General features: G+C 37.5%; 1 protein-coding gene across 5 annotated transcripts in view; it reads right to left on the bottom strand.

Annotated features, from left to right (window-relative positions):
* LRBA (LPS responsive beige-like anchor protein) overlaps positions 1-23,552 on the bottom strand; it is a 398,303-nt gene that overhangs the window by 235,562 nt on the left and 139,189 nt on the right. The window lies entirely within an intron of this gene.

Below are 23,552 nucleotides of genomic sequence, written 5' to 3'. Positions count from 1 at the left end.
CCCCCGATAATAGCCATCAAGGTTAACACCAGCAGAACACTTATCAAAATATCTCTTCTATTTCTTCTTGTTTTAATGGACTGAACACAATGCAATGGCTTCTCATCTCAGCAACCTATAGTCTTCCAAACCTCATTTATCCACTTTTCCAGCCTCTTATCTGATTTGCAGATTAAAAAGAATCTGAATCTAAATCAATTGCTTCTAATATAAATGTGCAACAAAACAAAACAGAAATTTAAAATGTGTTTTTGTAGACATTCCTGGGAACGTGCCAGACGTTCCGGGTGGAGAGAAAAAACAACAACAACAAAAAACCCCACACATTTAAAAATTTCCAAGACAGGAAAAAATGCTGTTATGCTGTTGATTAGATCATACCAAACAAACTGGTAACACTATGGTCACGACCAGAAGAAAAAAAAAAAAAAAAAGAAAAAACCTACCACAGTCAGTTAATTTGGGTTAGTGATTAGAGAGAAAGGCAAGGATCTCAAGAGACATCTGGTTTTAATCTGCACTGAGTCAACAGCTTTATTTTTTACCTTTAAGTCTCACAGTATTAAGCTTTAGAAAACCCAACTAAACACTAAGCAACAGCACTTTTATCAAAGATTGCATCTTTCAAATTAACCCTATTTAGCAGAGTAGGTAAAGGAACTGAACTAACAAGACAACTGGATGTAAATATAACTAACAATATATAAATAGTAAAGAACAGAAATAAATAACATCAGTTTTCTTCTGCAGTACCATATACCTTTCCCTTACTTTGTTTCTTATTTTTTAATTTTGATTCTCGACTAATTGCCTATTACTTCTGCAACAGGCACACCCTTGAATCAGAGTCAAAGACTTCACACAAACAAGTACGAGATCCTACTCCTTGCTACGAGCTATATATGCCTTACATTATGTCAATATTCTAACTCTCGAAGCATCACTGCTAACCATTTTCATGAACAATACACCAAGAGAAATGTTCCTTTTTAACCCAAGAAGCCAGTTCTTATTGTATATATGCCCAAATGCTTTGCATGCAAATCTCAAAGCACACACTACGGCACTTTCCCCTCTCTCATTTGCAAATCCAGTTTATGTCTGCAGTCTCTTCATGCTATTCTTGTTTAAAATAGGCCAAGATGCTAAAATCATTACTCCTGGGCATTACCTCTGAGATCCCTTGGGTCTTCATCTTCCAGGCACAATGTATTTGTCAAGCTAGAAATAATCAATGCTATGCTCTAGAAAATATAAAGCTCAGCATTTCTGCATAGGTGGGTCTGTGGTCTCAGATCAGATGTTTAGCAAAGAATGAGTCATTGATGATCTGCAAAGAGTTTAAACTGTTTCCAACCACCACACTGAATCAACTTTGTGACACTACCCTCATCAAGGAGTTTAGTACTATATTCACTAAACTTCTACTCTGACACAACACATGAATCCGATCCATGAAAAAATTCTGGAACTAAAAAAAAAAAAGTCATTTTTTAAGGAATATCCAGACTGTGCAACAAATAAGAAATATTTACATGATTTAAGACTTAACTACATATTCTTAGTGAGGGTTAAATTATGGTTGCACTGCTCTGATTTTTGAAAACTGCTGGATACTTGGTTTTGCAGGCTTTTCATATCGTAATTTCTATACAACCTAAGTTTTAAAAAAAGGGGAGGGTGTGGAGGAGACCTTTTTCTAATCATGTGAAAGTAGACATATATGTCTCAAGGTGGGCCAAATACAAAGACTTGTATCACTTAATCAAAGCAAAGCATTATTAGCTTGTTACCTTGTCTGCAGCCAGTAAGTAAAGATACCTGAGCCATCATTCTCTTAACAGCCATAAGAGAAATACAATACTTAGTTACAGACTCCAAGGATGCAGGGGAGACTGGCCTAGGGAAAATCCCAAACCTACTCTCCGTACTCGCCAGCTTTTCTTTCTGTTCAAACTAAAGCTCCGAAATGTCCTTATTCACCAACTGCCACCACAACCTCTCCAATTGCCTTGCTCTACTGAGACACAATGAGGACCTTTATTATCTGTAAGGCAGGTAATAAAGTAGCCCAGCAATTTTGGCCCCAAATATTTACTGCTCAAGGATTCAGATTTCCAGACATCCTTCCGCTACCGTAGTTCTTTTACAACTTGCAGCACCAAGTCTTGGCACAGGAGCGATGCTTGAACAGGCACGTGCAGTTCAGAAAGCACACTTAAGCCTTAAATGAAGTCTCTAAGAACAGAGGACAGATAACACTGAGTATTTTTGAACAGCGTCACTTATTAATTAAAAAGCTCTTAAAGGTTCTACATAAAGAGTGATAATTTCACAAGTTGTGTGTTGGACAGATTCAGAATCAGTTTTCATAAGGAGGGCAAAAGGTAAATTCCTGACAGTGAGGAAATTTTACTACCCCAAAGCATGGAAAAATTGGAAATTTTGAAAAATAGAAATAAAGAGAGGCGAGATTTTTAAATGTTTTACGTTGAAAAGCTTTTTCCTTCCATTCTTTCCCAAAACAAGAAAAGTAATTATTCTAGTCAACCTCTGAGGCCACAAAGAACAAAAAAAAAAAAACAACGATCCAGACAGATTAATCCAAGTAACAAGATAAACCGAAAGATATTTTGGAGCCTTACTACAAAATACCTCGTGCAATTTTGATTCATAAATGTGGCTTTGGCCTCTGGCTTTAAGAGAGTGAAAGCTGTCCACACAAGATAAAATTATTTTGCTTCTATAGCTATCAAACATACAGCTATAAATATTTAGCTATACTAGAATTTAATACAACTTACGTTAATTGTCTCAATTCTTACCTTACAGGAAAGTGTGTTCTTATATAGGGCTCATGAGCAAAGAACAAAGAAACCATATTAATCTGAGGTAACAAGACATTTAGGCATAAGTTTCCTATCTTGCCATGACTGCTTACAGGCCAATGACAAGTACATCTCTAATAAAGAGTCAGTACTTTGAATATCAAGTTAGTTTTAGACCTGACTGGACTCCTTACGATGTCAATTCTGGTGCTAAATAAGAAGAAAAAATAAGTATTTGTAGTATACGTTTCTATTAATTTTTTCTGATGACAGAATCTGATTTCTCTGACAACAGAATCCAAGGAACGTTCTGAAGGTATTTTACTCTAAATGCTAGTTTAGTACTCACTAGACAATAAGGGAAAAAAAAGGGAGAAATGCCATCAGCACACAATAAAATCAAGGTATACACAAGGATGGTGATTGTGGTAGATCACATATTCTGCAGTAGTGACAGAAGGAGCTTTAAAAGTATTCTGTTGCATATTTGGCAAACCTTTTGTAAGACCTCATCTACAAAACATTAAGAAATGCACATGAACTCGTGACCCAAAAAGTAACCTATCTGTCCTTCACCAGCTTCTAAAATGCTTGCCCCAAGAGCTAATTTAGTGGACTAGATTTCTGACAGTTCAGGACCTTTCCCTCACACAGGAGAATGATCACCTTGAGTAGCACATATCCTTGAGCAACACTGCTAAGTAGGACAAACACGTTTGCTGGCAAAGCTTTTCCCCTTCAACACACAGGAAAAAAATAAATAGTTTCTGCCATTAAGTTACTGCACCTTCATCTGTATCTGCAGAAACATTTTAATTAGTCATTAAGTGTTAAGGACTTATTTTGTAAGAGGAATTTCAAATGGTTATCAGAGCATCCGTGGGGAAAAAAAATGAAGGATTATAGAGGATTTTATTCAGAAGTCTAATTAAAAATAAAAAGTTCAGTGCTGTTGAACAATCCTCAAGACCCTCACTTTCACTCCAAACTTATTCCTCACGTTATGGCAAGCTAAGACTTCTTAAAAATTTATTTTTTCAATGACCGATTATTTTAAAAGCCGAACATTTTGATTAAGATGATGCAATTGCAAAGATCAAAAAAAAAAAATCCAGAACCAAATGAGAGGGATGATTAAACATGGTATTTTATAGCAGTTATTCTTTAGAATCGTTCCCAGCCATTTACCTTGGAAACATGTTAAGCAGTCACAATCCCAGCTTCAGCTTAACCTCTGCCTTAACTTAAAACTTCCTGTCAGAATTCCTATAGCATCAAACCATAAAAAGTAAATTATTTCAACTTTTTTTTTCCTTTGCTTTTTTTTCAGTAGTCTGTCTTTTATATTTCATTCCTACTAGCATAGGAGTTTGAATGATGTTTTTTACTTTGTGATTTGTTCTGCATTTATGTAACACAATTTTGGATGTTCAGAAGAGAATGAGATAGGTATGAATAGGTTTGTTTTTCAATTAACATTTTATTCATAAAAAGTTCTACCACCCTTGAAAGGTTGACATAGCTGGCTCTAAAAATTGTTGGGAGGTGGTAATTTAATTTCTCATTAAAACTAATGTGTGATTTTTATTATCCATAAAAAGACAGCACCTTAAATATTCAGACTATTCAGAATGTGAGATGGCAGTATACTCTGACTTAATGTACAGCATTCTAAGTTAAAAACATCCACTCATACAACTCTAGAACCTTATACTGAACAATATGGAACAAGGGACTACAAATACTCCATAAGAATTGCTTTAAAATTTATGTTTTCTTGTTCACTTGGTTTAAGTGAGAAGACTGCAGTGATGCAAGAGTCAGTATTTTAAGTGCCACAGACGTTACCTTCAGAAAAAGTACTATGAAGCACTATGTGGTTTCTACAGAAAATATCCTTTGTTTTCACTGTTAAAAAAATACTGAATTAATACCCCATAAACATACTCATTTATGTAAGAAGAACATAGATCCATTTATCTTTATTTCCCATTTCATTATTAAACAAAAGAACTTGCAAAACCTTCTATTCCAAGGGTCTGATGTTCTTGTCAAGTTCTATTTTTGGCTTTGTTTCAGTTTAGCTAGTGAAGGGTTTTTCCCTTTGTTTCACCTTCTCCCTATCTTCCCTCCCTCCCCACCCTCCACCCCCCAAAAAAATAAAAACTGTGAAGAAAAAAATAAAAACTTTTGAAAAAATAAAATGCCTGTGAAGGCATTTTAATACTGGCCTTGGATAATAGTATCAGCATTTGTTACAAACAGCTGAACTCATTGGACATCGCTGAAATCACACAAGACAGATTACACAGTACAACTGTGCAAATCCTCCTTAACTACATTTCATCAATTGACTTTAATTCAATGTAAAACAGTAAACTTTAAACATAACAGTTCAAGTAGGGAGCAAAACCAGCAACATAGGATAAAAAAGCAACACCAATAATGAGGAATTTTAAAGCAAGAATCTGGAATTTGATTTGAATTTGTTTGCTCGTTAATATTATAGGTACTGAAAGAAAGTACAGTGACTAATCAAAATCACCAGCTTCCACCAAGCATGCAAAAAAAAAAAAAAAAGAAAAAAACTACTGACATTATTTAAAATGTTTTATATAAAACACATGTGAATTACTGAACATACCAAAAAGCCACGTAACAGCATTTTTTATGCACTTTAACAGTTTCTGTTACACTCCAGCCAATAATCTAGTTCTGACTAATTTTAATAGATCAAGTCAATAAGTAGCTTCAAACAACTGCCATTTAAAATTTTTCTGAGAAACACTCCGTCCTCCTCTGCCACTGACCATACGAAATTGCCTTGCAAAACTGTATTGGTTCAATGCCAAGATGGGTGATGCTGTCTTCAAGGCTATCAACGACTGCTTAGAAATGAAATATGTGGAGTTTCTAGCAGGCGGTGTAAGAAAAAATAAGCAACAATATTTCAGAAGTCAGAATATCCAACTTCCTCTTCTGTAAATGTTAGACATGCTCAGGACTAATGATACAGGCATTAGCTTACATGTATATCAACTTACAGGTGTCTGTGGGTGCCATATGTGAGGTTCTGCCAGGGCTGAAGGCCTGTACAAAGCCAGCCAAGAGTGTCCCTATCCCACTGGTGGCAACAGAAAGACTGCCCCACAGGCTGGCCAGAGGCCATGGTGCAAGTCCTACTGGTGCCCCACCACCTTGCCATGAGTTCCCTGATCCTCCCAGACCACCAGTCACAAGGTAGGCAGGCTTCCTAGCCTCAGGCTGGCCCTGCCCTATGGCAAGGGGTCATAGCCAGTGGGCCATGGCTGCCATCCGCTGAGGTTGCCCTTCTCTTTGTGGTTGATGGTAGATAGGGACAGTTGATAAGGCCCCACTTTGGCAGCCATGGTACTGTAGTGGGTGCCCAACTTACCCGCTCTGCAGGGCACTGCCCGATCTCATGGCACCCTGACAGAGTATTATAAACCTCCAATCCCACGTTATGACAAAATTGTTTTCATAATTTCCAAGTATTCTCTAAAACACTAATAACCCGTACAATAATTTAGTGTTTTGCTCACTTTGTCTGTCACCTCTACAAAATGTTTCTCAGACAAGAATTATTGTTAACCACTAACGATGGAATCTCAAATTGTTCTGTGGGCAACACACAATTCAGGATAGTTTTTATGAGATTTTAAAACTCATGTTTCTGTGAAAACAGACGTAAAAAAAAGTAAGGAAGTATGAACAAAGTATGATCATCTCAAAATCTATTATAGAAACATAAAATCATAGAATATCCTGAGTTGGAAGAGACCCATAAGGATCATCAAGTCCAACTCCTGGCTCCACACAGGACCACCCAAAAATCAGACCCTATGTCTGAGAGCATTGTTCAAATGCTTCTTGAAATCCAGCAGGCCCAGCGCTGTGACACCAAGGCTGGGCAGCCTGTCCCAGCGCCCAACCACCCTCATGGTGAAGAACCTTTTCCAAACATCCAACCTGACCCTCCCTGTCCCAGCTCCATGCCGTTCCCTTGGGTCCTGTCACTGTCCCCAGAGAGCAGAGCTCAGCGCCTGCCCCTCCGCTCCCCTCATGAGGGAGCTGCAGGCCGCCATGAGGCCTCCCCTCAGCCTGCTCTGCTCTGGGCTGAACAAAAGAAGGGACTTCAGCCACTCCTCATACGTCTTGCCCCATTACCATAGGCCTCCTTTGGAAGCTCTCTAGCAGTTCTGTGTCCTTCTTATATTGCAGTACCCAAAACTGCACACAGTGCTCGAGGTGAGGCCGCATTAGCGCAGAGCGGAGTGAGACAACCACTTCCCTTGACCAGTTCGCCATGTGGTGCCTGACGCACCCCAGGGTACAGTTGGCACTTCTGGCTGCCAGGGCACACTGTTGACTCAGCTTACCATCAACCCTCAGATGCCTTTCCACAGGGCTGCTCTTCTGCCTCTCATCCCCTAGTCCATATGCATAGCCAGGGCTACCCCATCCCAGGTGCAAAATCTGGTACTTGTTCTTTTTAAGCTTCCTGCCGCTGGCAATTGCCCAGCCCTCTAGTCCGAGAGATCTCTCTGCAAGGCCTCTCTGCTCTCAAGGGAGTCAACAACTCCTTCCAAGTTAGTATCATCAGCAAACTTTACTAAATACACTTTTTGATTCTGTCATCCAGACCATTTATAAAAACATTAAAGAAAATTGGCCCTAAAAGGGAGCCCTGTGGAACCCCACTACTGACTGGCCACCAGGCTTATATAACCCCATTTACTATAACCCTCTGAGCTCAACCCATCAATCGTTTAACCATTGCATTATGTGCTTGACTAGCTGAATGCTGGACACTTTGTCCAGAAGGATACTGTGAGAAACAATATCAAAAGCCTTGATGAAATCCAAAAAGATTACATCAGTTATTATTTATGATGCCATAACCTTGGCATCACTACTTTGACCCATAATTTACTTCAAAGAATTTTTGACAAAAAACAGTTTCTTGACACTAAGGCACTAAGAAAAAAAAAAGTATGATATCCAAAGCACTTGGACTGCTCATCTTTATAGTCACTATCATCTCCTTCCAAGCTCTATTTCCAAGAAACAGCCATTTATTTATTTATTTATTTATTTTAGAATGCCAGAGATCTTTGAACACACGTTTTTTTTTTTAAAAAAGTAAATGAACAAAAGAACTGTAGACAAATAAGGTGGAAAAAGTTGGGAAGGAGAAGGAGTGGTGAGGAAAGTATCAGGAAACCTATATTGTTCCCTATGCTAAACAGAATAGCAAGGACAATTTGTTCTTCTAAACGGTAAGACTCATTAAGAATTGACTCTGACACTTCCAGTAGGACTTCAGATTAACAGTGAGATCCAGCGGTCTCTCGAAGTCACTTGGCATCTTCCCTAACACAGTGATCATCCAAAGACTGACTTAACTGACAGAGCTTCCTTTTCATAATCTAAGACCATCTCTATACAACAGGATTGGCTCATTTTTTTTTTTCCTGTACAGTTGAAAGTGGAAAATCAGTAGGTGGACTCTTTCTGTAAACATTTCCATAAAATAATCAGAAGGGGGGGGGGGGGGGGGGGGGGGGAGGGGGGAACAGATTTTCAAAAAAATCTATTGTAGTCATTTCCATATAAAAATCTAACAGGAAAATTAAGATGAAAAGCTTAAGTGCCTATCCCATTCCCCTGTTCTGCAATGTGAAAAGACTTGTCAGTTGCTATTAAGAATTTGGATTAGCGTTGTTTCCTTTCCTGGAAATCTGTTTAGGTCTACTCAGAAATAAAAGGCTACTGTTATAAAAAGTTAACAGGAATACTGTCCAACAGCGCTTTACAGTTTTCTACCATGTTCCCCACTGGATCCCAGGCTGACTTCAAGCATTATGTATCTATCGTACGATAAAGATGTTTTTACAATTTATTTACAAAATCCTTCTTCAAACAATTACTGTTTCTACAGCTATCACTCACAGAAGTATTTATTTCAGCAAAACAACAACATTTTGTATTCAGAACAGAGTATTATCAATGAAAGGATGAAACTTGCATTGGAATAAGAAATATTGACTCAGGATGAACTATTACAATAGATGTGATATTTTCCACTACTTTCTCAATAATATTCCAATAAATGAATGAGGAAAAAATAACCTATGTGACTGAGAAATAAAAGTAACATTGAAAACCTTTATTTTAAATGCCTTCAAACTGTACTGGTGAGCTTAACTAAATGTTTCAGTATCTTCACGTGAAACATAAATTACTTTCCACATTGCCAACAAAGTTGTTTTTCATAAGCCACCTTTCATGAACATCGAAAAATAAACCTATTTGATTCAAACTTTCTCTTGCCTAAGTAAATGAGAAGACTGCTTTAACTACAAAATGAGAACATGCATACTACTATTTGTTTGGAAGCAAGCTAACAACAAGTGTATCTATACGTTACGTAGTCAAGAAGCCATAGGTCAATGCAAGAGTTAAGTAGTCAGTAACATCTATAGGTCAGGGATGCTATGGCTTTTAGGCACATCCAAACCTGTTCTGGGGTTGCAAATAAATCTATCATGAAGATACTTGCTCTCTCTTTTATGGAAATATCAGCGTGTAAGCAGTTGGAATAAATCCTCCAGTTAAAAAGCGAACTTTATTTTTTAAAGCTGGTAAGGTTCAGGATATTCAAAATAAAATATAGTGGAAGACATGCACATAAATATATTCAGCTACATACAGTATTTCAATGGGTCAGTAAAAGAAAGCATATTGCAAGTACGCAAACGTATGTGGTACATTTTCATATATACAGCTACAGAATAAGATTGCTTCATAGATTCACTTCTAAATTTTCATTTCAACCATTACCCATTATCAAAAAGGGAAATTTTTAGAAGTAGCACAAACAGTAACATCTTAATACCTGTATGCACTAGTTTACTATAGTAAGCTATAGTAAATTCAGATCTGCAGAGGTTTCACATGAAATCCAGCTGTAGCCAACTGGGATGGTTTCAGCCCAACAGCCTGAACTCAGGTCAGTCATAAGGAGTATTTGTAGCTCAAGTGCTTTTGCCAGGAAAAGGAAACAACTAAACATGCAGAATTGAACTAAAATACAAGGAAAGTATCGTGATTCCTGCTACAAACACGCTTCTCACAAAAAAAAAAAATACAAACAAGTGAAATTGTATTTGAGAGAATATCCAAAGCCACTGCCAAAAGACTGTCAAATATATCTGGGCTACAAATGACAATACATTGGATCAAAAGTTAACACCCATTTAGCAAGCAGATGCATATTTCATCCTTAATGGAGGCCTGAAAAGAAGAGTTCACTTTATTCTGGATGCAGGTATCAAAGCAGATCTCACAAAGCAACATAGGCGCATCATCTAAGGATCTTTTTCACATTAAGAATCCTATTAGAAGGAAAACACTAAAAGGTAATTGAATTTCCCTCAGTTATCTTCATCTCTGTCAGCTCCTGCTACAATAACTTACTCTCCAGAGCAGAGATAACTCAATTCTGTCCAGCAAGCATATGTTATGAATCTCCAAAGCAAACTTGTCTAAATCATTCTGGTCTTCTATCAAGGTTGGCTGTGGATATGAACTCTGACAGAAAGCAAACAAATTTATTTTTATCTTTTCAATAATTCACTTCCCTGTGCCTTGATGGAAGAATCCAAAGACATAAATGCTTCCAGTAATTCTGGAATTATAAAGACTGGTTGAAAATGTTTTATCTGTAACTTAATGTTATTATAAACTGTTTGATTCACCATTCTGTTTTAGCAGAAACAAAGAAGAGCGTCACAGTACTTTCAGGTTCCTGTAGGTATACAAAAACTCGAACTATCATGTCATGTTGCATTCATATTTTTTCAGAAGTGTTTTGACATTTATATTTTTATACTCAATGCAAATATTAATTTTACAAATAACAAAAGTATACCTCAAATTTTTATTACATGAAAGCTCTTTAAACATCTGTAAGTGCAAATTATCTAATGACGGAAGCAAACTACTTTGATTTAAAAAGTCATTAAGCCCTTAGTAAAGTATAGTCACTTATCTAGGTCAACTTCACCAAAGAACAGCAAAACAAAGCGGCCAAAAGAAAGGTAAACGACAAGAATAAGAAAAGCTAATTCCAGAAGAAGAGACGAGAAAATATTAAGGTTTTAGTCCAATTTTAACACTAGCTGTATAATTCCTGTCAGTTCATTCTGGTTTCAGGTTGTTGAACAGATAAGTTAAAATAAATAAATAATCTCAAGAATGAATGAATAATAAATAAGTGACAAAAGTTTGCTGTTGACACTAAGTTATTCAGAGTTGTAAAATCACGAAGGAGCTGTGAGGAACTGGAAAAAGACCTTGAAAGATCAAGCCATCATAGGAACAAAACACAGGAACTTCTTTGTAGATAAAAGAAATTTAGAAGACAATCTGAATTTAGATATAAAACAATGGGGTTTGAGTTCACCTCTATCTTCACTCCTACTTTTTGCCGTAATGAGATTTCAGTATAACGAGAGAGAATTTTATGAAAACATAGGCTTTGTCTGGGATAATAAGCAAACATGCAGGAATTAAATAAAAAAATAGGAACCGCTAAGAAAAGGTAACACCACCAAAAACAATGTGCATTTATAAATTCCTGGTGTGTCCACATCTAGAATGCTGTGTGCAGTTTTGGGTCTTCCATCAGAAAATACAACAGAACTAAAAACATTTTGGAAGGTTCCAGAATTGGAATCACTGCTACAGATGAAATAACGATGTAAAAGTAGGAATTTTTCATGACTGTGAAGAAAAGGACTCAGGAGGGATAGGAGAATCCTGTTAAATCATGGTATAAAGGACCCTTTCTAAGGGAACCTTTGTGAATGAGTTATAGTTCATTACAAGATTGTCACCAGGAAAACAGCAGGCTGAAGAGAGGGCAAGTGCATGCTGAGAAGGTAGCATGTGAAAGTTTCCCAGGTTCTGGTAAACTCTAGGGACTTGCAATCTTGTTGTATCTGCAAAATCTCATCAATTCATAATACCATAGATCTGCTGAATCTGTACACCACAACTACCACACACTAGAACCAGCAGCAGATTGTGTTACTCAAACAGATCCAAGAGGGATACTCTGCTCTGTACAGATAACATTACAGGTGTGTGTATACATACATACATATATATTCATCATATATGTATGAGGAAGCAAAGAACCCTCTGCAGGACTTTCTGAGCTTCATCCCAGAAGCCATTGGCCACCACTAAAACCCTTCATTTACACTTGTTGCACTACACAGCTGAAGATAGCTTCCCAACTGTTGCTCCAACCGTAAATGTCCAAGCAATGGGGTTGTGTGAAGTCATGAATTATTAACAGCAAATGCTTTATTCTATTAACATCAACACTGTAATGAACAGAAGGTGTCCAAAAAATTTTGGTTTGTCTGTGTCCCCTCCAACTCCAGTCCCTACCAGAGAAAAGGTATTTTACAACACAAGCATGAAACTAAGATGCCAGTACAATTTGTGGTTGACTCAGTGAGACTCTTTGCTGCAGAGTATTGTGACAATTAAGGCTATGTGAATTTACCATGCAAATGAGGGAATGATCCCTTAAGGGGTACTGTGCAAGAATTTCTGGCACCATAAGAATCTGAAGTCCCCGAACTGCAGAACTGTGAGAGTGTAGTCAGGGAAAACGTTACTATGCTTGCCATTTTAATAAATTCGTCCCTAAGTATCCACTGTTCGAGACAGGATGATAAGCTCAACTGAGTGTGATTATTCTTACTCATTCATATTCCAGTAGGAATTAATCTTCCAACAGACACAAAGTGGAACTACTAGGATGATCTAGAATATGCAGACACCATATTATTAAAAAAAAAAAAAAAAAAAAAAAAAAAAAAAAGAGTAAAACTTATTTTATGAAAATGAAGTGAAATGTGATAAACAGTAGATTCAAAAAAATTAGAAGAGCTACAGAAAAAAAAAGTATTGAAGCCAAAAGATAATCATCATATAATAACATATCATATCATATATAACCATATAATAAGAAATTAGATAAAGGTTACAGTTTAACAGAATACACAGGTACAACCTACCAGTTGGAATACTGAGAAAAAACACCTTCATGTGTTCAGACCCTGAAAATCTCTGTGACCTTGTCAGCACCAGCATCAGAATTGTTTTAACACAACATCTTTCTCACTTAGGTCAAACCTATCTATGAGAAAATACATCGGAGAGATGAATACTGTCATCAGTGTTTTTTCTTGAAAGCTGAACAACCCCTAACATTGTTCTTAAAGAAGCACATAAGTAATGCAAGTTACCTTTGGACAAAAATTTTAGAAGAAAATTTCCAATCAATAACTGTTGTTCCTATCCAACAATAGGACACTTGCTTAGTCAATGTTAGAAATTGACACTACGTACAAAATCTCTTACTTCAGTCAGAGCATTTTAGAATCACTGCCTTGCATAAGCTTCCACGGAAGTCTGTACATAAATAATAAATAAGGTAAACACTACTGATTTATTTTTCATGAATAGGTGAGAACGACAACATTTCTGATGGGAACACATAATTTGAAGCAAAAATTTCTTGGCTAGCTAGCTTAGCTTTTAGATCATGAACATAAAAAGATGCAGCCAAACATAGAAATAGTTTTTATGGACAGCACAAAAACCTGTATAAAAAGATACAATATTTGAGGTTCAAAGGAAATGTATGCCTCCCATCAAAAGGCTTTTGAAAAGACCAAAAAAAAGCTGCAATAGTTAAACTGCAGAGAAAGTAAGACTGTAAGAAAATGTTATTCTTCAAGAAGCCTGGTCAAACAAGGGTAATAGAAAAATGTGTCAACTATGGCACATTAGGTTTAAGAACAAAATTAAGCCAGCCAAAAGAGCTGGAGGAATACTTGTGAAAAGGCATAAATGACACTAATAAGTTATTTTTTAAACAAATCAGGAAAACTAAGGTGCTAAGGTGTCTGTAGATCTAATAGATGATCAAAGGATAAAAAGAGCTCTTGGAACACAAGACCACCACAGAGAAGTGCTAGTAGAGAAGTTATAAAAGACAACTAGCAAGTGACCAACTGTCATTTGCTAGACAATATTCACTCAGGTGATCTACAAGAACTTCGGGACGAAAGCAGCTGAGCCATTAGCTACAGCATTCTTGTACGGATTGCCTTAGTGCCAGAAGAATGAAATGTGCCAAATGGACTCCAGAGGACAGCAGGAAACTAAATGGCAAGAACTCTGAAATTTGTAAGATACAAATAAGTAGATGTGTTAAAAAAAAAAAAAAGGAATAAACACACTGGCAAGAGTCTTGATGGCTATTGCAAAGGGAAGTCATGCTTCATTAGATTTCCTTGAATGAGTCACTGGGGATGCAGACAAGAAAGATCCAGTTTATGATGTCCACTGTTTGAATGCCAAGAAGATATTTAAAGAAAGTCAAGAAGCCATAGAGTAAGAAGGAACACCCCTGTGTGGATAAAAATTAATTAAAACACAGGAAACAGGCTTAAAATAAGAATAGTCTTTGAAGCGGAGGGAAATCACCAGTCAATCCCACTGTGTTATTAAACATATTTAGACATGACTGGAGTCAAATTCTCCTGGTAGTTCTCCATCATTTAGGGTAGTGAGAAAAAAACACAAACAAAAAATGCTGACTGGGGGATAAGACAGTGTCGTGGTTCCGCTCGAGTGGGCAGCCGAGCTCCACCACAGCCGCTCTCTCACTCCCCTCCCTCAAAGAGGAATGGGGAGAAAATATGTGAAAAGGGCTCAAGGATTGAGATAAGGACGAGAAAATCACGCAATAATTATTGTAACGGGCAAAACAGACTCGGCATAAGGAGATAGTAAGATTTATTGCCTACAACTAACAAGCGAGAGAAGTGAGAAAACAAAGGAAAAAAAAACAACAAAAGCACCTTCCCCCCCCATCCACCCTTTTCCACCTCCTCCCCCCGAGCGGCGCAGGGGAACGGGGAATGGGGGTTATGGTCAGTCTACAGCACTTCTTCTCTGCCGCTCCTTCTCGGTCACTCTCGTCCCCTGTGCTGTGGGGTCCCACCCACGGGATGCAGTCCTTGATGAACTGATCCGGCGTGGGCTTCCCACAGGCAGCAGCTCTTCCAGAACTGCTCCAGATATGGGTCCGTACCACGGGGTCCATCCCTCAGGAGAAAACTGCTCCAACCTGGCTCCCCTACGGGCAGCAGCTCCTGCCGGGTCACCTGCTCCTGCGTGGGCTCCTCTCCACGGGCTACAGGTCCGGCCCGGAATCTGCTCCGGCAGGGGTCTTCCACAGGTGGCAGCCTCCGTCGGTGCAGGGCCACCTGTTCCACCGTGGTCTCCTCCACGGGCTGCAGCGTGGAACCCTGCTCCACCGTGGTACTCCATGGGCTGCAGGGGGACATCCTGCTTCACCATGGTCCTCACCACAGGCCGCAGGGGACTTCTGCTCCGGCGCCTGGAGCACCTCTCCCCCTCCTTCTACACTGACCTTGGTGCAAGGCTGTTCTCCCACTCCCTTGACTCTCCCGGCTGCTGTGTGGCGCAGCGTTTTTTCCCTGTCTTAAATATGCTCTCACAGAGGCGCAAAACAACATCGCTTATTGGCTCGGATCTGGAAAACAATGGGGCCCTTCCCAAACATGGGGCAGCTTCTAGATCTTTCTCACAGAAACCACCCCTATGGCTCCCTGCTACCAAAACCTTGCCACGTAAACCCACTACAGACAGTAGGTGAAATCCATCCAAATCTTTGTGCCAAGTGTGATCCCTGCCATCTGGGTAAAACCAGGGAAGCATCCCTATATAATTGCACTGTTCTTACACTTGTCCCTAGGTACATACGATTTGATGCTGATAAAAACAGGATACTGAGTTTGATGGACTTTTGGCCTAACCCAGTATAGATATTCTTACGTCTCAGCATACAATTTATCTGTACAGAAGAAGAACTTTATTATGTAGATGAATAAAAAAGGCATGGTATTTCCAAGTGGATTGTGTTAACATTGTAAGTGACTTTGGATTTTGACTCAAAACGAAGTTCAAGCCACTCAAAGATACCACCATCTAAAAAGATGTTCATTTGCGTATTTGAGCAATTGCCATCACAAGACAGTTTTCACAAATAATTATCTGTGATGAGTGGAACTGACATACACAAATCTTGCACATATTAATGAGAGCAGACGTTCATAATTCTGTACTTATTTCCTAACACATCACCTCTTAAAAGTAGCTCATTAAGTCAACTGTTGTGGAAGATGTATTCCACAGTATATATATAAAATATTTTACTATTTTGGGGGAGTTTTATTAAGTAGCAAGCTTGAAATTGAGCTGTGTTACTTAAAATTGGTAATTAAAGAGCAAAAACAACAAATGGAAACCACTGCTAAACAACAAGACTTGTAGATCATGTTTCATTAAGCTTTCCAGCGTGAAGGAGAGTAGATTAATTAAACTCAGTGATAATCTCTAGTGAAAATAATCAGCTGTAACAATACTTACACAAGGGGATACAAAGTTTCTAAAACAAAGCAAAGTCAATCATTAGCAGGAAGTGGGAAATAAGTAGATGTATTAAATACGTAAAAGCAACAAAAAAGCTCAAACCTCATACAGTTAGGATCATAAAAGAATGAGCAGAAAACACTCATAACCATACCACATTCCTGAATATTTTTCAAATTACGTTGAATATATAAATGAAACAACACATTATAAATGTGAAATAATCTTGACATGATACTGCTAAACAATTACAAAGCAATAAACTTAATTTGCATCAGAAAAACTAGAACAGGAAATTATAATATTAAATACCTACAGCTAGTAGGTCTACTTTGTATCTATATTCAACAGATTTTAAAGGCCAATAAGTATTTTTGTTGAATTCAATTCCCCCTTTTTTAAGAGTAAACATAACAGTTAAATATATGTAATTCACAGAATCACAATTATTTAATTACTTCTATCCACTCTTTTGTTTCCATATACACTTTCTATTTAATCTTTTAAAACATCAAGAAAAATAGATACTTTGCAATTCCTATAAAAACTGAACAGCCTGTTAAGTACTAACAGAAGAATGAACCATAGCAGTTTTCTCCTGCTTAGCTGAATACCGAACTTGTACATTTGTAATGCTCATTTTTAGCAGTAAAATATCATGATCAAGTCTAATTTTTCAAAGAAATCTGGTTCTCTCTTCAATTTTTGGCATAATTTGTCAAAAATATCCAAAAAAGGTAATGAAAATAACATTACATTGTTTCATCAGAAAAGTTTATAGGAGGTTCCAAAATAAAATTTCTGTTTTAAGCTTGCCCAGAAACAAAAATATTATATCTTTCGTAGCTCTTAGACATGTTGTTTTTGTTGTATTTTGATTTAAATGTGTGATATAACAAAAAAGATGTGTCAGCATTCTAGTGCAAGTTTTCATTCCTTTTTCTCCCATTGCTTAGTAAAGCAGTGCATAAGAGAAACCACAAGTTTTCATTCCTTCTTTCATAACCAAGCCACACTTTATTCCCACAGTTCCCAGAGCAAAGGGGAGATGTTATAATGTTCAAGCACAAAGTGAATTCTCATTTCACTATTTTTTGACTCATGAAACAAGAACTCCAAACAATTCCCACCTCAGGAACATAAGAAATTTAATTTTCCAGTTTGGGACTTGTCAACACATTGTAGCAGTACAAAACTAGTTAATCCTTCAATGGAAGAAAAAAAACTCTTCCATGCTCAGCACTGAAGAGTTTCCAGTTTTTACAGTAATTTAAAAAATTTGTTTAGAAATCGAAGAAAAAAATTATTTCTTCTACCAAAAGATGGTGGTATAACACCTGACCTACCCAATGCACAAGGTAGCATTTATTTAAAAATGTAATTTTGCGATAGAATTAAGCCCTTACATAAAATACGTGTAAAGCCGTATTTTTGTGCAAAGATACACTGAACTTCCATAAGATTGCAAAAATAAAATATGACAATACAAAGGACTATAACTTTTGGTTACATTACTACAGGTAGCCTACAACTTGCACTATCCATTATCTCCGTAAGTTCTTTAAAGATTAATTGCTGATAACCCACCCTACTAGACAAAATACCAATTGAAAGTATTCCAAACTATTTTTTCCATTAAACAAGGTCATTGCCATTAAGTGTGTTGAATAAGGCTTTGTATAAAACAACATTGCAAGAGTCACAAAAAGGTTATTTGATGCATGAGCTCTGTAACAAAATAGCCTTTATTTAAAAACACTGGAAAATTATACAGAGAATAGAGATCCAGTCAAGGGTTAGAACTTTCTTTCCCACAGTTAACTATCATCTACAGAAATTAGGAAGACGCCAACTACCTTTTCGTAATTCTTTCAAGGGCTCTAAAACATTCTCTTTGACTTTGGGATTTTCTGCTGCAACTGATTTGCAATACTTCCTAGCTACTTCCTCTGATACTAATCAACATTAAATGTTAGTCAGAGTTTAGTTACACCAAAGGGAAAAAGGTTCAAAATACAGAAGACTGTCAATCAACTCAACCACTGATTTTTTTTTCTTGGCAGGAAATAGAAGAGCTACAACCAAGTCACTAGCAGAACACTTGCCAAGCCTTGTATCTTACCTCTGTCAAGGCAATACTTGTATTAACATTGAGATTCTTCTCTCAGCATGAGCCATAAAATAAAACATTCAGTTTATTACAGCTAAACCACAGCCTATAAATTGATACTGAATAAGAATTAAAACTATGAGGAAGTCTAACTCTTCCGCATGAAAAAACATAACTGAACAGAAAAGGGCAACAAATTCTACAGCAGCTGGAAATGCTAGATTTAATTATTGAAGAGAAATCATGCAGAGAAGTTAGCTGCCTAGCATGATTTATAGCAAATGCAAAGGGAGAGCCATGTGAAATTCTCAGTTAATCAACAGAAACGGCCAATAACAAGAATGCCAGCACTTTTTATTTCTAGGTATGATGAAAATTTGAAAAAGTACAACTAAAAAGCCCAGAGAATGACAACACCAGACCAAATTTTAAAATGGCACTTTGAGGAGGTAGGTTACTTTGAAAATTATGGAAGCAGTTCAATTTTACAGCAAAAAAAAAGATTCTGTGAGGAACCAAGGGAAGAATCCTTGTGTTTTAGATAATTTCCAGAAAACTGTATTGTGCTATTCAATGCTTCTCTATACACGCAATATGTAGCAATATGGATGGTTCAGTGTAGCAACTCCCACCATCACCCCCATTTTCTAATTCCTTCATGTAAATCTTTGAGGGGAAAAAAAAGACATTGCTGGAACTCATCAAAAATGGACAAGAACTGAGATGTTATATCACAGGTTTGGGTCAAAATTCACTAGCACTATCCGATAGCAAATTAAACCTCTATCAGAAAGATGAAACTTTATGATGCTTGAATATGCCAGACCTAAAACACTTGCAAGTTTACATATTTAAAATTCTATAAATATGTATATTTGAACACACATACAAGAAGAGATTTATATAAGACAGGATGCATATCCAAGACAATGGGCGCTCTCGTCATAAATTATAAAATAAAGTCAATTACAGCACAAAATTCCCTCCCCCTCCTCACACCAAATCCAATTATTCTCTTAGGCCCAACTCTGCAGCAGCCTGCACACATAATCTAAAGACAGTGCAAATCACCAGATTTTTCAAGGTCATTTATAGAAAGCATGCTAGGTGGTAACATGAAAGCAGCTGTTAGAATTCAGGCATAAACAAGTTCCTCTTCAGGTCTTTCAGCTCTACCAAAACTCAGGGTGAGATTTTTATAAATGCCTAAGAGACCTGTGCATAAATACGACAGGGACGCTGGGCAAAATGTAAGGTTTTAAGTGTTACAAGGTTATAAGTTGCATTAGGAATGCTTACATTTCCACATGCAATGTAAAAATAAGTGCTTCACTGCCACCTCACTAGAGAAATGTGTCCAATATTGCTTCATCAAGCTTGTCTGATGTTTAATCGTACTGTAAAACTGTAAGTATCTCAGCTTGTTCTGTAGCCTCATATGGCTCATATGTAGCCATAGCTCATATGTTCATAGATGGAACTACCTATAGAGGTAACAGTGAAAACATAGGTGAGGGATCAGGGGAAAAAAAAAAGGACATAAGACGGACTGTATTCAACCATAGAAGACCTATCCTTCAACTCCAAAATACTGTCTATTTTGTCTTTTTTTTTTTTTTTTTTTTTGCAACAGCTTTTACGTTTCAGGCTTAGAAAAAAAAGATAGTATTATAACTTATTTGATCATAATCCTCTATGGTACTTATATTATCTTCTATTAAAAAGGCATGATCAGGAACTCAAGACAAGGACTTTTTTTTTTTTTTTTTTGTCTTCGTGCAGACTGCTGAGTCATAATGTGGAGCCCACCAAAAAGGGCAAGAAATTGCATCTTCCTAGAGAGGAGCTAATCACCTCCTGTTTGAAAAAGTTTCCGGCATGAAGGACTGCAGAGGCAAAGGAGACATGTAGATCAAGGGAGTCCGCAACACAAACAGAGAGACTCCTGACAGAAGGAACACAAAAACAGCCAAGATGGCAGACGCCTTCCCACCAGAGACAGAAGTAGATGTGCAGATTTTGCTGCTCCTCAAGACACTTCAAGTTCCTTAAAAAGAAAGATTTGCCTTGAAGAGACATAGGGAGGAAAGATTTCTTTTCAAAGCTTTTCAAAGTTTAAATCTATCTGCTTCAGGTACTCAGAGTTTCCTGTATCTAAAGTGACAACAGAAACTGGAACAGTATGCCAAAAAAAATCTCACTCTTCTGGTACCCTACTTCACAGAAAGGGCATAGACATTTTTCTGTCAACGTTCTCGTCCCCCCACATGGGATCACAGTGAAGAAAGGCCCCATCAGATCTCACGCGGCAAAGTGAACATGCCCTATTTGCTGCTGCTTCTCTCCTCCTGGCTCTGAATTGACCAGTGAACACTTCTCCATGCATTTTTGGCAAGAAAACATCCCCTCTCAGCCCTGTGCAACTTCTAAAATGGCACATAACATACTTCGTTACATCATATTTCCAAAGTGGACTTGTTCAGCTAAGGACTGCCTCTCCTTTGAGGAAGAGCTTCTTATTTTCCTAGTTTGTTCCTTCCTTCTACACGGATCATCCTTTCCCCATTTATGGTTATAAATTATAGAATATTTGCTATAATTTATAATCATAATAATACACAACAATATACAACTACACAGCTTTGTTATGAAGCTTGTCTGAATTTCCATTTTATTTCTTCTGCCTCTGGAGGCCCCAAATACCAGACTTCAAAGGTGACGAGATATTTTGCCTTTCATTTTAAAACTGCCATTGCTTTTCAAAAAAGAAAGAAAAAAGAGTGAAAAGAATGTTCTCCAGTAAATTCTGTAAGACTACACTGCTCTCTCGCCATGGTGCACACCTGTCCAAAATCCAATATTCATATCGCAAGGCTCATCTTCGTAATGACTTTTAGAACTGAATAAAAATGAAAAATGGGTAAGAGTTCTTGCCACATTTCTCAGCTGTCTCTGGGTCTTTATCCCACAATGAACCAGCCTCATCTCTTTCCTCCACATAGCACAGGTGGTAAAGCTTGCTTCTGATCTGAACCACCAATGCTTGTCCAAAGCAATTTTTTAAACAAGTTGCAGCTTTCCAACTAGTAATTACCAAAATAACAAAATGTTTTAAAATGCAATTAAAAATGCATTTGTACACACCATTCTTCAGGGCTAAGTGCTATAGGATCACATTATTTCCCCCAAAAAATGCTTAAACTTTTTGTTGTACAAAGGATCCGTTCACTTTCTTCAACTATAACAGCAGGAAAGTTCTCTGCCTTAGGATGACAGTGGTACAAAACATTTACATTAAATTTAAAATGTAACTGGAAAAATTCACAGCAGAAAAATCACACTGCTATTTATTAAAGACACAATCTCTGGTTAAGGAAGTCCCTGACTCACAGATCTCCATATGATAAAACAGTATTTACAAAAGTGTGACCTATCTGCTTCCTTGTACAATTGCTCCTTTCTAGGTATATGCCATGGCAGATGGGATATTGCTTTTAATGGACCAAGTACAGTCTCTCTCATGACCAGAAGAACACCACCTCCATTCCAATAGGAATTCACTTCCCAAGAACAGATGGAAGATGCAGCAAATCAAAGAAGTGGGTGCACACAGAAGACCAAACCACACCAGTCATGCTAGTCAAAACAGTCTTATTGCTTAGGGCTCACAAGTCCGCTATGCATCCTCACATGTCCTCAAAAGGGAGAAATGAACCAGATCAAAGGCTGTATAAATTGTTTTGAAAGCCCCTTTTCACTTACTTGCTAGTCCTTCCTTTCACATGCCTGTAAGTCTGTCATGACATGAGTGTTAGGACCAAAATACAGGCATCAACACTCACACAAGAGGAACAGACCTACCAATTACTTTACAAAGCATGTCTGCAGCCCAGCACAAACCTATTCCCATTAAGGGATGGAACAGCTCCAATCAAGTCACCTGACAGTGCCTATTTCTGGGCACGACAGAAGAAAGGAAGGCTATTTCTATAGCCCTGAGCACCATTTTAAAAGGCTAGAAGGAATAGCATAACTAGAAAATGCCACTGTTACAAGCGAAGCACAGTAGACAGGAAGCATGCAAAACAGACCAAACCACAGATACAACACAATACACAAGAATTTCTCATCACTGATATGATACCTGCAAATTCTACCAAATTAAACTACCTGTTCTCCCTTACACACACACAATGAAAAACAAACTACACACCACCGTACTTCTGAGTGAAGCCTGCCACAGACCTTACTGGAATGCTAACTTCACTGGATTTCTTATTGAAGCATCTAGTAGAATCAAACAGTTGTTTATCTTGATTTTCATACATCTGCAGAAGTGATGTTAGACCTGCTTTATTCCAACACAGTGACAAAACCAAGCTCAGTAAACACACTGCTGCTATTTTAGTACACTAGTTTCTGTTTAAGTTCAACCTGATGAGCTAAACCCCTTGAGCCATCATACTGAGATAGCACAGATTCAAAACAGCACCAGCTTGAAAATTATCAGCCAAGTTTTATCCTAAAGAATTAAATCACAGCAGAACTCAGAGTTATATTAAAAATGTAAGTGGATGCTCAGTGTAAATTTCTTCCAGACATTATGAAGAGGTGTTCCAAGTCTGAAATAAGGCTAATAGAGAAATTGTCACTGAAATGCTGTATTGGTTGATAGCTCATATTTACATGACAGAATACTATACTTCACACAGATTTCTCTCACATACCCACACCTTTGTGTATAGTTTGCATCTGAAGAAAAAAAAATGAGCTGTTCATGTAATCAATGATGCCATGTCATGCATGGAGCTTCTGCATAAATCCAGAGGAAAAGATGTCAAGCATGTCCCACTCCAATGATTATCAGGCAAGGAAGTAAAAAGATGCACTTTTCATCTCCACAGGACTGTCGCCAAACCCTTGATGTAATAAATGAAACATGCCTGCTATTTCACCATTGCAAAATGGTACTGTAGATATCTTACAACATCTCTGTTTTCAGGAGGGGGTAACTAGGTCTAGATGAAGTGCGGATATGTTATTAA

This window comes from Aythya fuligula, chromosome 4 (genome assembly GCF_009819795.1).
Source record: "Aythya fuligula isolate bAytFul2 chromosome 4, bAytFul2.pri, whole genome shotgun sequence".
Taxonomy (NCBI): Eukaryota; Metazoa; Chordata; class Aves; order Anseriformes; family Anatidae; genus Aythya; species Aythya fuligula.
This window is presented reverse-complemented; position numbering and strand designations above follow the sequence as displayed.